Source organism: Bactrocera tryoni, chromosome 5, assembly GCF_016617805.1.
Source record: "Bactrocera tryoni isolate S06 chromosome 5, CSIRO_BtryS06_freeze2, whole genome shotgun sequence".
Classification (NCBI taxonomy): Eukaryota; Metazoa; Arthropoda; class Insecta; order Diptera; family Tephritidae; genus Bactrocera; species Bactrocera tryoni.
This window is the reverse complement of record NC_052503.1, coordinates 11,684,223-11,698,212: the sequence shown is the minus strand read 5'-3', so window position 1 is coordinate 11,698,212 and position 13,990 is coordinate 11,684,223. Positions and strand designations below refer to the sequence as shown.

The 13,990-nt window shown below is 32.4% G+C and overlaps 1 protein-coding gene across 2 annotated transcripts in view; it reads left to right on the top strand.

Annotated features, from left to right (window-relative positions):
• Positions 1-2,597: 2,597 nt before the first annotated feature.
• LOC120778447 overlaps positions 2,598-13,990 on the top strand; it is a 30,001-nt gene continuing 18,608 nt past the window's right edge. For both annotated transcript variants that reach the window (XM_040110240.1, XM_040110238.1), the window contains exon 1: positions 2,598-2,670. The gene's annotated coding sequence lies outside the window, so the exon portion shown is untranslated. The remainder of the gene's footprint in view (positions 2,671-13,990) is intronic.

Below are 13,990 nucleotides of genomic sequence, written 5' to 3'. Positions count from 1 at the left end.
CATGAAACGGAATGCTTAAATGTGCGCATAGCGACCTTCTTAGAACACAAACTGAACTATAAATGGAAAAGGTATTAAAATTATGGTCTATTACGGCTAAAATTTGATTTAAGTTGCTTAATATAATACAGTTTATTTTCAACCCCACACACACACATATGTATGTCTAGTAATAATATATATGCATATATAGGATCGTATACACGTGCTCACCGCCTTGAATGTATGTAAATTTTTTATCTCTTCTTGCCGCCAACAAAGTCCTGTCAAACAACAAAATTTATTATTATCGCATTTTGTTGTGTATTTAATGCTTTAACATATAAACATTAACACAAACCTTGACGCAAACAAAAAACTCATAAAAAGCATTATATCCAAAGTCAAGGAACAAATAAATAAGCAAGCAACAACCACAAGCGATGAACGAGGATAAATACACACTTGTTCCCCGGTATAGCCAGCGATGCAGTTTTATTGATATTTGCTTGTCGGTTTTTCTCGGACACAAAACACTTGTTGTAAAAGCAAATAAACCGACGGGCATCGGTTAAAGCATAAAAGCGAAAGCGGTGCCTAACAAAGTCTTTTATTGAAACAGTACAGAAAATAAATAAGCAGAGGGAAACCAGTAAGAATAACACTTGAAGAGATGCAAAGTGCCATTTTAGGATAATTCTTCGTTTGCGGAGCACACTCGCGCTATAAATACGTCGGCTTGCTTGTGTTTGTGTGTGACTTGGCGTGTGTATATTTATTATGAATATTAAAATCGGAAATAAAAAATTGTGTATAAACTAACTGTGTAAACAGCCGGGAAGAGGTGGCATGAAAGCCGGCGTTGCATAAGAAAAAAGGTAAATACATAAAGCATTTATGGCCAAGGTTCAGACGAATTTAGAGCCATGAATAATTTGCGCTTCCTTGCCTTTCGAGACACTCAGTAACTTGAATGCGTGTATCGCTCAGCAGGTGGAACTATTACTTTCGAGCGTAATTGGAAACAAGTTACAGGCTAGTACGGAAAGTAACTAGTTAAAATTTTGCCTCAAAAAATAAAGTTGATACTTTTTATAAAGTTGGGAACTTACAAAAGGAACTAGTTGCAACGGGAAGTAGTTACTGGTTAGTTCAAAAAGTAACTAATTAAAATTTTACCAAATAAAGGATAATTATATAGTTGGGAACTAACTAAAAGTTAAAACGAAAATTAACTAATTGAGTTTTTAATAATTACCAATTTTGATATATGTAGATGAAACTAGTTACGGGTTAGTTTGGAAAGTAAGTAGTTACATTTTTCTCTCTCGGTACGAAGGTGAATACAATTTTAATTCGATTTTTGAAGTTAGAGTTGACTCAGAAAATTATACCACAAATATTTTTTAAGTGCATCCGTCAAGCAAAACTATGGTATTTGCAAAGCACAAAAACTATCAAGTATTAAAGTGTACCTCTTCAAAAAAATTCCAAAAAATTGTGTTTCTGTATTTAAGACGGATTACTAAAATACATACATATATGCCGAAAAGCATATGTATATATTTTTTCCAATATTTAAAGAATCTTCAAATATATTCGTTGATTATGTGGAGCTTTTGTAATTCAAGACTCAACAAGCCTGATTTGTGTTAATTGTATTAAAAAACAACAAAAACAGAATCTACATAATTCTAAAATCTAAATCCGTCAAGTTTCCAATTGTCAGGCTTATCTCGACCATAAAAATATAGAGGAAATCCAAAAAAAGCTATTACTGCTCTATTAAAGATCAAATATTCAGTCTCCAAATTTCAAAATTTGTAGCAAAATTCACCGTTAAACAAGCAACCACGCCTTCTTATACTCAACTATTCGATTACTATCTCTATTACTCGAAATATGATATGCGAAAAAATCCATGCACAAACTCCTACGCCCTCATCGGTCATACCCATTATGCATGAGGCAAGTGTTGTGATAACCCTGCGGTCGGGCCAAGCGCCAAATTGCATAGGAAAACACTTGAGAAGATGCATATGAAAATAAAAGAATCTTCGGAATGTGTTGAAAGTACCAACTTATAATGGTTTATGCCCACAAAGGCCGAGCACATTATGAATTCGAGAAGTAATAATAAAAACGGCATACACACATACACGCGCACTCAAGCCCAGGCAAAGTTGGTAACCTGATCGCTTACAAGGAGTTGTTTATCCCTACAGAATTCAGACACTTACATGCTTATAAAAATAATCATAAGCACATTTAGAAGTCGCATGTTTTACGACGTTGTTCCATTATATTATCTGCCTTGGCATGCATGCACGCGAACGCGTGTTTGTTGTTGGCTGCATGTGTGTGTGTGTGAAAATATTTGATAGTCATTTGTATGTGTATAGCCATAAAAATAGAAACACGTGTGCCTGCGGTAGTGGCGTTTTTGACTCGCATATCTCAGCGCTTCGCATAATGATTGTTCAAATCTCATAAGGATAATAATGATTGATATTTGACAGCCAAGGATTTCGGAATCTTTTGTGCATTTCAAGTATCAGTTCACATTGTTAATTCATTTTCTTATGCTTCCCTTTGTTCTGCTCTTCTTTCTTGCAGTAAACCACTACAAAAACAATAACCAAACAAAATAGAAGGGAAAAATTTGATTCATTTGTTGGCGCACAGTGTGTGGTAAGTAAATATGTAAGTGTAGTTAACATAGATAGATTAGATTGTGCATATGTATGGAGTAATATAAATTTGTTAACACTTTAATAGGCTAGCATTGTAATCTTCAACATGAGTATAAAGTCATTATCGGATTTTCACTTGAGCGTCTGCAGCTAGTGTAAACAGAGAAGGGTCGCTTTGCTGCACATATAAGTATATGTATGTATGTACATTACTCTGTAAATATGCAAGTGTTGCACTTGCGATAGCTGTGGCAGCTGAAAAATTTATGATAAACATTTATTTTTTGATGAATTACTTGTTAGTGATTCGAAGAATTAGAAAAATTAGAAGACAATTTTCATGCATCCGCTGAATTTTCTAGCACCTTTGAGACATTTTTCAGTACAATCTTTTAATTTTCGGCAAAATTATTTAAATATTTTTTGCAAACTAGTTTATATATTTTTTTTAATTATTCGCATAACATTTTTTTTTATTTAAATGTAAAAAGGTTACTACTACATATTACAAGGTATTAAAGAGAAAAATGACTCAGAATTTAGAAAATTCTTGATATAAAAAGCCAAATTATTTATATATTATTGCTAGAATCTTGTTAGCATCAAAAGTGTTAGCCGAGTTGCGCATTCTTTTGCCACTCGCTTACCAAAAACAAGTATAAAGCAGCGATAGTTGAGCTCTTTGAGAGAGTTCTATAGGCGCGAACTAATTTCGCAATATAGCTTCGTGACGTGTGCGAACTTGAGCTTCGTAACGCGAAGAGAGTTGTTTCAAATTCTTGGAAAGCTGATGGATGTACCCAAAGCTTGTAGTTAAACTTTGTGAATATAGACAAATAAAAAAATTTAAAGTTGATTAAGTCGAGTTTAGGTTATGCTAAGTTAGATGACTGACTCAGAGATCGCACTTCGAAAAGCAAACTACTGTGTTCGTTCTTATAAGTCAGCAAATCGTCTGGTGACCAAAACAAATTTGCGCAATCGTTTAATTTCTGTTCTCACCACTTCGGTGTAAAGTCTGAGAATATCAGCATCCAATTCTTTAAGCCTTGATATCGCAAACGTGGTTAAATCAAGAAGGAAGTGTTGAGATGTTTCCACTTGGTCTGCTTCCACACAACTTCTGCAGGTGGCGTCTGGTAAGATTCCCAGCCTTACAACGTGGTTGCTGATAAGGTAATGACCTATTAAAACGCCCACAACTAAAAAGAGGCTAGCCTTACTGAAATCAAAAAGCTCACTCGATCTCTTAAGTTTAATCTTGGACCAAAAAGATATTGCGACTGCGGATGACAGCTCACCGATAGCCAAGCTCCCGCGAATCACAATTAAACAGTAGTGGAACACATGAGATAGAGAGGACCGACCCGTTCCCATTCTACTGATACAGGGTCTGGGGTACCTTTCTTTGACAAATCGTTAGCTGTACAGTTACCATTGATTCTGTTACTCCGTGACTCGATGCCATATATAACGAGGTTAGGCATTCCTTAACTACCTCTGAATGCACGGTTAGTGAGCTGAAAACTACAAGACTTGTAGAATGTGCACCCCGATATCAAAGTGGATGATAGTCACTGCTTTGAAGAAGACTGCACTCCGGAGCAGTAAATCCACCGCTACGTTAATAGCAGCAACCCGGTAGACTGAAACTAAAGCTGATATATAGTTCCTGACAATATACGCCTTCACCAACCTTCCCCTAAGCTTTGGTCTATCCCTAAAGAAGTTTGCTGCACCTCTCCTCCAACGAATCGGGTGGGTAGCAGTTATTTGGGAAGAGAAAAAGTCGTCTGAGTTTAGTTTGGCGTCTCCATAACCCAAAAGATCCGGTATAAAGTGAAATCTTTTGAGGGTGTCCGCATGTTTAGACATGTGTTCCTTTAGAATCCCAGATTCTCTTAGCCTGATAGCAAATTAGGTCGCCATATGAGTACATATTGAGTATAATGAAAGAATAAAACGCGTGAATAGCAGAAAAAATATGAAGAACTTCCAAACGTAGTACGAAAATATAATAGTAAAAATTTCCAAATACATAGGCTACTTTATAAGCCGTGCGAGTTGTTCTGACGGCTAGTGGTTGCCACAAGTGCTAATTTACGATTTCTGTTCTTCTGCTTATGGTTTCGAATATTCTTTCTTCTTTCTACTTGCTAACTTCAAAAATGCTCGAAAACTAAATGACAGACATCCACAGGGTTGCACTTGACACCTACAGCAATAACACAGCGAACTCAAGTTCGCCATTTGCTCGCATGAAAGAAGTAGACACCCGAATTAGCAATGTTGCTCGGTATACCGAAACAAATATCGCATTATGGCACACCTCAGCGGGGCTTATGTATATGTACATAAGTATATAAGAAAAATTTATCACACAAAGCTAAAGTAGGCGCAAATTTTCCACAATTTTTATCTAAGTATTAAAATGCAATAGTGACTAAATGTTGCATTAGTAAATAAATGTTGCATGAGTGTTGCTGAAATCACTTAAAATTAATACCAATTAGCAAATCACTGCTTTGCTTTGGCGACCACCACAAATGGCTATTTAAACAACAACAAACATATAAAGAAAGCCTGCAGCAGATTATTTATACTAAAAAATCATAAATAAATAACGGTTTTCATGCCACAAATAGCATATTAAAATCTAATTAAAACTAAGCAGTGTATTTAATGAATATTCATTAATACAGTGGCTAATGCATCAATCGAATGCTCAATAAATATTTATTTAAATGCCAAAATATATTCCTACATACATACATATATACAAATAAAAAGTCGCAAAAGCATTAGTGAATTATTAATAGAAAAATGGCAAATATTAGCTTTGTAGCAAAACACTTGTGTGTGTGGATAAATGTTTGCTTTAATGAATGGCGATTTAAAGTTGCAAAGAAGTGCAATTAAAAAAAATAGTAAATAAATAAATTAAAACAAATTATATATATACATAAATACATATGTAAGCAAACATAAATTTAAATATTTGCACTGATGTTCAAACACGACACTTGATTACAGCTAAAACAAATATTGGTGAAATAATCAGAGAATTGCACCAACACACGCACACATACATATAAGCGAGTAAGTGGCAAAATAAATGGCGCTGCAATAAAATGCAAATTAATTATGCGAAACAATAAAAAAAAATTAATTTAGCAAATTTTGTGCAAACGCACACCCACACGCACAAACACATGCAAAAGCACACATACATATACAATTAATAATAATGGAATCGCAACAATCGCAACACGTGACCCCATTAGGTTAAGGTGGGTTTGTTGAATTTGCATAATATTTACATTACGGAATTCTCTCTGTTTTATTTATGCGAAAATATGGTGAGTGTAGCGGTGCAAAAAAAATATATACAAATATAAATAAATTTAAGCTTCAAAAAAATTAATCGAAATGAAAATAAATAAATATTTAACAAATAGAGTGCGTGGAAATTGCTTGGCATTATGTTTGCCATAAATAAATTAACAATTTGTTGTATTTGTTGAGTGAAAACGGCGCTTTGATTCATTAATATGCGCAATTAATGCTGCGGCAGGGAGATTTGCACTGATTTGATTGCACACGCGTGATTCACAGCGCAATCGAACGCGCTGGTTTTAGTGAGCCTTTTGCACATCGCGTTGAAATGATGTGAAATTGACCGTATTGAAAATGTTGTATGACTGTTTATTGTTAAAATTATAAATAAGTAATTATTTTAATAATTAAACATCTTTAAAAACTGTTAAAATGTTTGCAATTATCGTTTTTCAGTTCGAAAAATGTGAAATTGACGGTATTGAAAACGAAATATTATTGCTTATTGTTAAAAAAATAAATTTGCAACTTTCAATATGGCCAAAAGGTTTTCGTTTAACGTTTTTCAACTCGAAAACGCGTTTTCGAACATAACACAGCTGCGTACATACTAACTCGATGACCAGCATATTCCTTATGGTTTGAAAAACCAGCAATTAGTTTGAAAACCAATGCGTAGAGCGCCCTACTGCGTGCCGAAATGGCGAGTTTAAAGCGAGAAGATGCGGCTTAAGAACTGCAGCTAATGCGTCAGTGGCCGCAGCTGATCAGCAAATGAAGTTACCAAAATCCAATTTGGCATGCCTGTATGTACACATACATATGTATAAGTATGTACATATACACACTTACAACTAACACTGCAGGTCTTTGCGGGAATGTGCACGGTTAGAATAAGCCAGCATGCAACAGCGCTGACACACATACACATAGAAAAATGTACGCACTGATAATGAGTAAGGCTATGCTGTTGGCCATAATGTGGCTAACCGTCCAATAACTAAATGCCTAAGCTATGTGGAGCACAAAAGTTTAATTGAAAATAATACGCCAGCTGTGGTTATGGCCACTCCAGCTGCGCCTGATTGTGGCGCGCAACGGTAAATGTGGAGAAAGTTGAGCGCTGTGGAAAAAATTAGATTCCAGGAAGCTCACTGTTTTGAAAGTTTCTATTATACAATTATTAGCATGCTGGAGGAAGCTGCAATAATTGCAAGCAAACTGGAGCTGAGAAATTAAAAAGCATTACCAAAATATGTTATAAAAAGAATTAAAAGAAAACGCTTAAAACGCTCTCAAAGAATTTTATTATTTATTTTCTGTGTTGAAAGCGGTTAAAAATAAATTTTATATTCACCAAAAAGCATCCATAAAAGTTAAAAGAAAATTTAGCCTTACTCACCAGCTCTCCAGCAGCAATCGACAAGTGCGGCAACCACTTTACACACTTACATATTTAAATGTTTATGTGTGTGTTACCTTGTACTTTTCAGCAACTCATGCCTCCAACTCGGCTGAACAAAATTTCGCTGCTGTAAATAAGTAATTAATTGCCTAACTACCGCAATGATTATGGCGCATCGCGTAATAACATACTCACGTGAGTGCCAGTACAAGAGCACACACACATACAAACACACTCACAAGCGTTGAAGGCACTGCCCTCGTGTTATTGCCTACTTAATGTTGGTGAAAAATTTCTAATTAATTCTACGAAACATTACTTGCGAGCGCAAAACGAATTGTTAACAACTTGTAAATGCTGTAGCACCCAGTGGCTCCAACTGTACATATGTACGCATGTACATACTTATGTATGCCGCATAAGCACACCCGTAAACTTCTCACTCCTATATGGCTTGCTCATTTCGCACAGCATGCGATCAGGGCGCGTTCAACGGGGACTCACTAGGCCCGCTCCAATCAATCAAAGAAATATTTCCCATATGAGTGCGCGAAGCTGTAGTATGTGTGCCTTACACTGCTCAGGTGTATTTGTGTTGTTGGTGGTATGCACAAATTGGATTTGCCTAACCAATCTATATACACACCTACCTATCTACATATATATGTATTTCTGTGTACGTTTATTGCTTCTGCTTCGTAACTTCGAATTTTATGGCTGCTTTTATAACTGCCTGAATTATGGCCACCTTTATTCTTGGCCACTTTTACTGTCGCTGTCCGTGCGCACAAAGCTGGCAATGCTGCCACAGCTTCCGCAGTCATTCTTCGGCAGTTGTTTTCGTTTATGGTTATTGATTGGGATTTTTTTGTTGCTGCTGCCGCTGCTTTACCTTTACCTGCAAACAGCTATTATTACATATAACATATGTACATACTGTTGAATATTCAATATTCAAGCGTAGTTATGTTTGTGTGTGTATATACATATCTTTGTATATATGTATTTGTGTGGTTGTGTGTATCGCTTGAACTTCTGCTTAAGTGCAAGTAATGAATTCATAATTAATCTCTGCTTTTCGTGTTATTTATTGGTAATATTTCTTGGCATTTAATTTTCTCCTTCGACAACTTCAGCTGTGCTCGCTCTGAAAATATATTTGAGGTCAAATAAATATAGCAGCTGACATTTCAGTGGCTAAAGTGGCACCGTGTTTATTTATATGCTGTTTTAAAGAGATAAATGTGGAAAATATGGAGCTTGAAACATAAGGAAATATTAAAAGAAAATTATGAAAGGAAAAAAAGTAAAAATAATAATTTTATGGAAAATTATAAAATTTATTATTTTAGTATATAACTAATATAATATTATTTTTTTAATAATAATTCATTAAATTTTTATTTATATTGTAACTAAAAAATTTTATAATTTATAATTTTTTTTAAATTTAATTAATTTTATTTATATGGTAAATGAAAAGTTTGTATGGGGAAATTTTTTTATACAAGTCTAAATGAATACTAAATATCTCTGTATAAATATTTATTTTTTAATTAGGGAAAAAAAAATTTTATTGCCATTATAAGAAATAAAGTAAAAACACTTTAAGCAAATCATCTTTAATTGACTTCATATATTAAGCAATTAAGCTAAATAACGGATTTAACACCACACATACTGTATTTAGTTATATTTTTCGAACATTTTGTACAATTTCTTTTCACTTATAAAAGAAAAAATTGCAGAAAATTAATATTTTTATTATAAGCATATAAATTAATATAAGACTAGTGTAAATATTTATATTTTTAATATAAGATTCATTGAAGTTAAATTTTTGTATGTTCATAATATGAAATAAAGCAAAAAACCGAGCATAAATTAACTTCAATTAAGTTCAAATATTCAACAGTCAATCTGAAACACTAATTTAAGTCCACATGATAGTGGAAATGCAGCACTTTAGTAGCCAAATAAATTAAATAAATATTAAATAATTATATTTGTATCATAATACAGCAATAACATGCAAAATTTATATGCATCTCGTCAGTATAAATACTTGCAACATATGCAAGCAAAGGTCAAGTTGAAAGACTTCAATGCTTTAATGCCTGATGAGTCATAAATCACAAAAATATGCAAACCTCACACCCAAGAGGTCAGTATACACATAGCCCATACTATACACTATATATTTATGTATATTCATGAATATATATAAATTTCTCTGCTCATAATTATTCTAGAATAGGAAATTTAATTGATGGATCCACATTATTCCATTACTTTTGTTTTAGCGCAACATATTTCTGTGGCATATTATAAATATATTTACACAATATGCCTACACAAACACATATATGTTTGTATATGTATGTGAAATCGTATTGCTGTAAGTGCGTGCAATCACTCAAATCCAATGGAGACTCAAAAGGATGTCGTGAGAGATTGACGGCGAAGCAGTCTGCATGCCTAAGCCAACGCTACCAAGTTTTCTTGGCAAATATTCAGACCATAGAAGTTTGCTTCAAATATGTCTATTCTATTAGGGTGATCCTCTAGTGCAAAAAAAGAGTATTTGCCATTCTTTTTTTTGAATTTCTAAAGTAAACCAATTTATGTTAGCTAATTTTGGGTAGATATAAAGTTTAGCGAGCTTAGTTGAAAGGAAAATAGTACAAGCTAACAGCTAAGGCGACAGAACGATATTAAGGCAGGGTTGCATTTTTTATAAAATTCTTAAATATGCATTAAAGTAACTTTTTTAACTCAAACTGCCATAACAAGGTTACTGTTTACCTCTTTTGAATTTTTTTTTCATTAAAGTTGACTAGTAATTTCGAAATTATTCAGAACTATGCAAATTCTATATATTTTTCGAGGAAATTTTTGTTCAAACCTACGATATATGTATGTTAGTATATATGTAATATATATGAGTGTGGTATATGCGGTGTATGTAAAAGTAAGTATGCACATACATATGTATGAAATACTACCCACTCACCTTTTTGTTGTTGTTGATGGAAAAGTTTCCGCTTTTTTGCTTCTCTCTGTCACGCATTTTTGCGCTCTACTTCTTGAACTTGTCATGAAGCATGCCAATGTATTGTTGCGCGTGCGGTTCTGAGAGTGAGCTTTATGTTGCACGCAATTTATCTAACAATTTAGATTAATTACAATACCACAACAGTAAGTTGAGAATAAATGAACATAAGTATACAATAATATATTTATATTATGAAGGTATATAATATAGTACATATGTATGTGTTATAAGTCTAATGAAAATATATGCAGACATAGACTTACATACGCATGCATTTAACACGACGAGGCTTTCGTTTGTTTAAATTTCCTAAAAAAAATTTTTCAAATAATTTTTTTATAATTTTAAAATTTATTAAATTTCAAAATTATTAGAGTTATAATTTAAAAAAATCATTTAATTTTATTAAAATTTATTAAATTTCAAAATTATTAGAGTTATAATTTAAAAAAAAATTTCTAATTTTTATTAAAATTAGAAAAAAATTGTTTAAAATAAAATTAATTAAATTTTTTTCATTTAAAAAACATTCTAAATATAATTTTTTCTACATTGTAATTAAATATATAAAAAAATAATTTTTTTGCTTAATTTATAATTAATTAATTTATATTACTTTCTTCTAATTAACCAAAAGAATATAAATTAATCAGTTAAAAATTATGTAAAAGTAAATTATTTTCATTTTTTTATAGAAAGTAAGTTTTTTTCTTCTAATTCTCAAATATAAATTGTATCAAGTTTTAAATTTTATTAAATTACACAATTATTTTGATACAGTATTAATTTATAAAAACATTAAAATTATTTCTTCCAAAAAAAAATTAAAAATATATTTTATATTAAATTAAAATGTAAAATAAAAATTTTGGAAATTTTTTCTAAATAGTAATATTGTTTTTAAATTAAAATTAAAATAAATTACTTATTTTTGCTTAATTTTCTTTTATTAATTTATATTTTTTTTTTTATTATATATATAAATTTTTTCTGTATAGTAATATTTATTATTAAATTAAGATTCAAAAAGATATATAATTAATTATTTTGGCCAAATTTTTATAGATTAATTAATATTTTTCCTTTTATATATAAATTCTATCAAATTTTAAAACTTATTTAAATACAAAATTATGTACTTTGGTAAATTATTAATTAATAAAATACATTAAAATATTTCTTCTAAAAAATTAATAATATATTTTATATTCAATTGAAGTGTAAAATAAAAAATTCCGAAATTTTTTCTAAACAATGATGTTGTTTATTAAATTAAAATTAAAAAAAAATTAAATTATATATTTTTGCATACTTTGTGAGCAATTTCTTGAACCCAAAAGCGCCTATTTTATATATATGTAAATAACAATCAGTGCGTGTACTTTATTACACACTTAATACATAGGACCGCTTCACCCATTCATCCTTATTTATTTATACACACAAAGTTCGATGCTAGTCTACACCATATTGCCATGATTATGGCCACCAAAGTTACACACATCCATCCACCCAATGCATACGAGCACAAGAAGCGCAAATCAGTTGTGGTAGTTGCTGTCGTGAAACTTCGCAATTGACGACCTCAAAACAGAAACCGCAACTAGTTTGCAGCCTCAATACTTCTAAACACACGCATGTGTATATAAAAACTATATACACACATATGTACTACAAGTGTAATGCCCACTTATATACCCTAATAGAAATTTAAATTCAAGGTTAGCACCTAACCGACACAAATCCTTTAAACACGGTTGCGCAGGGTCGCACTGAGCAGCGCCCAGGTGGTATGGCCACAAAACACATGCAAATCTGCTGCTAATTATATAAATTACGGTTTGTAGTTGTGAAAAACAAATCACTTACATGTTTTGGAAAAGTTTCCTATCGCGATTTTTATGCATTCCGCGGAAAGTCGCCTACGAAGTACACCCCAACTATGTGCGGATCGTTGACAATGAGTAGCAAATTAGTGAAGTCATGCTTCAAAATAGATATTTATGGTTACGGATTATGTGTTAATGGCCATATAAGCCGCCTCTGAAATTAGCGTGTTAAATTGCCGATGTCTTCATGTGTTGAAAGAACCCTGGCGCACACATGGAACACTATGAATTCAACGAAGGAGGAACAGCACTAAGTATCCTGCGGTTTTCGGTGTAGGGTATAAGGACAGCTCACTAGGCAGTCGCTTGTACGTATTCATCTAGACATCTATGTATGTTCATATACATGTACATATATATGTGTAGGTATGTAGTAGGTGCAGGCGCTGCCGGCTTAGCGCCAATTTGTATCTTTCGTCTATGTACTGCAGTTGTGCGTTTTGACGAGACGCGCAGACTGCACGATTTGAGTGTGTGCAGTTAGTTTAACACCGAACTAATACCGTGATGGACATGAGCGGAGAGAGTCTACACTTTACAAAATAATTTGCTGCAAATGAGAAGATTGTTAGTGGAAGTTAGTGTAGTTTCGAAGTGTTTAAAATAAGCAATTTTTTGCTGAATGTTGTGAAAATTACAATCTGGAGTGGTTAGAAAAGAAATTGCGGTGATTTTCATCAAACCAAAAAAAAGAAAAATTCAAAAAAAAAATTATATCTAATAAGAAAAAATTAATTAAATATACCCTTCCATTCCATCTTTTTGAAACGTTGAGTTGTCTTAAAATTTTGAAGGCGATAGTGAGTGTTCGAAGGGTACATGTGCATGTTGTTCTGTGATCTTAGAATTAATAATTTTGTGGTGCAAAAATATTTTTAAGTCTCACAAGACTCTGTTTTTCTGTCTTTAAATTGAAAAATGCTGATTAAAAAATATTTACTGATTATTTAACCAAACGCTTGCTGTGATCTAGTGTAAAAAATAAATTGTTAACGTAAGAAATTTGGATATAAAATAATAAAACGAAGTCGATATTCCTACAGTAATCACAAATATTGAGTGACACAGCGCTCCGCCAGCATCATTATCAGAAAACTTGAGAAATATCTGAGAGAGAGAGAGAGAGAGAGAGACCAACGTGTTTTAGTGTAAAGTAAGTGTAAGTTCTAAGTCACAGAATGATTTGTCAAGGCTTGTTATAAGAGTTTGACTGTTCGTTTGAGACGCAAGCTTGCCGCTGGCGTTCTTGATATTCACCAAAAGTGGTATAGACGTGTTTATATTCGCTAACTATGAAGTGTGGAGGCTTTTTCGTAGTTTCTGCTATGCTTAAATATATATTAAGCGAGAAATTCCATATTCTAACTATGCTATATGCTCTCAAGCTCTCTGTTGCTGCTCTGCGGACTTATTTTATGAGAGCAATGTCAGCTGATCAAAAAATCATTACGGTCCTTCAGCAAAAAAGAAATTATTATTTTTTGTTTAAATGAAGCTTAAAATCTCATCTTTCCAACACTATAACACCAAACAACTAAGGACTGGGCTCATTGAAATAGTATATATTCCAAATTATGTAACCAAAATTAATATTTATGTTAGTTTAGGTTAGCGAAAAAAAATTAATATTAAC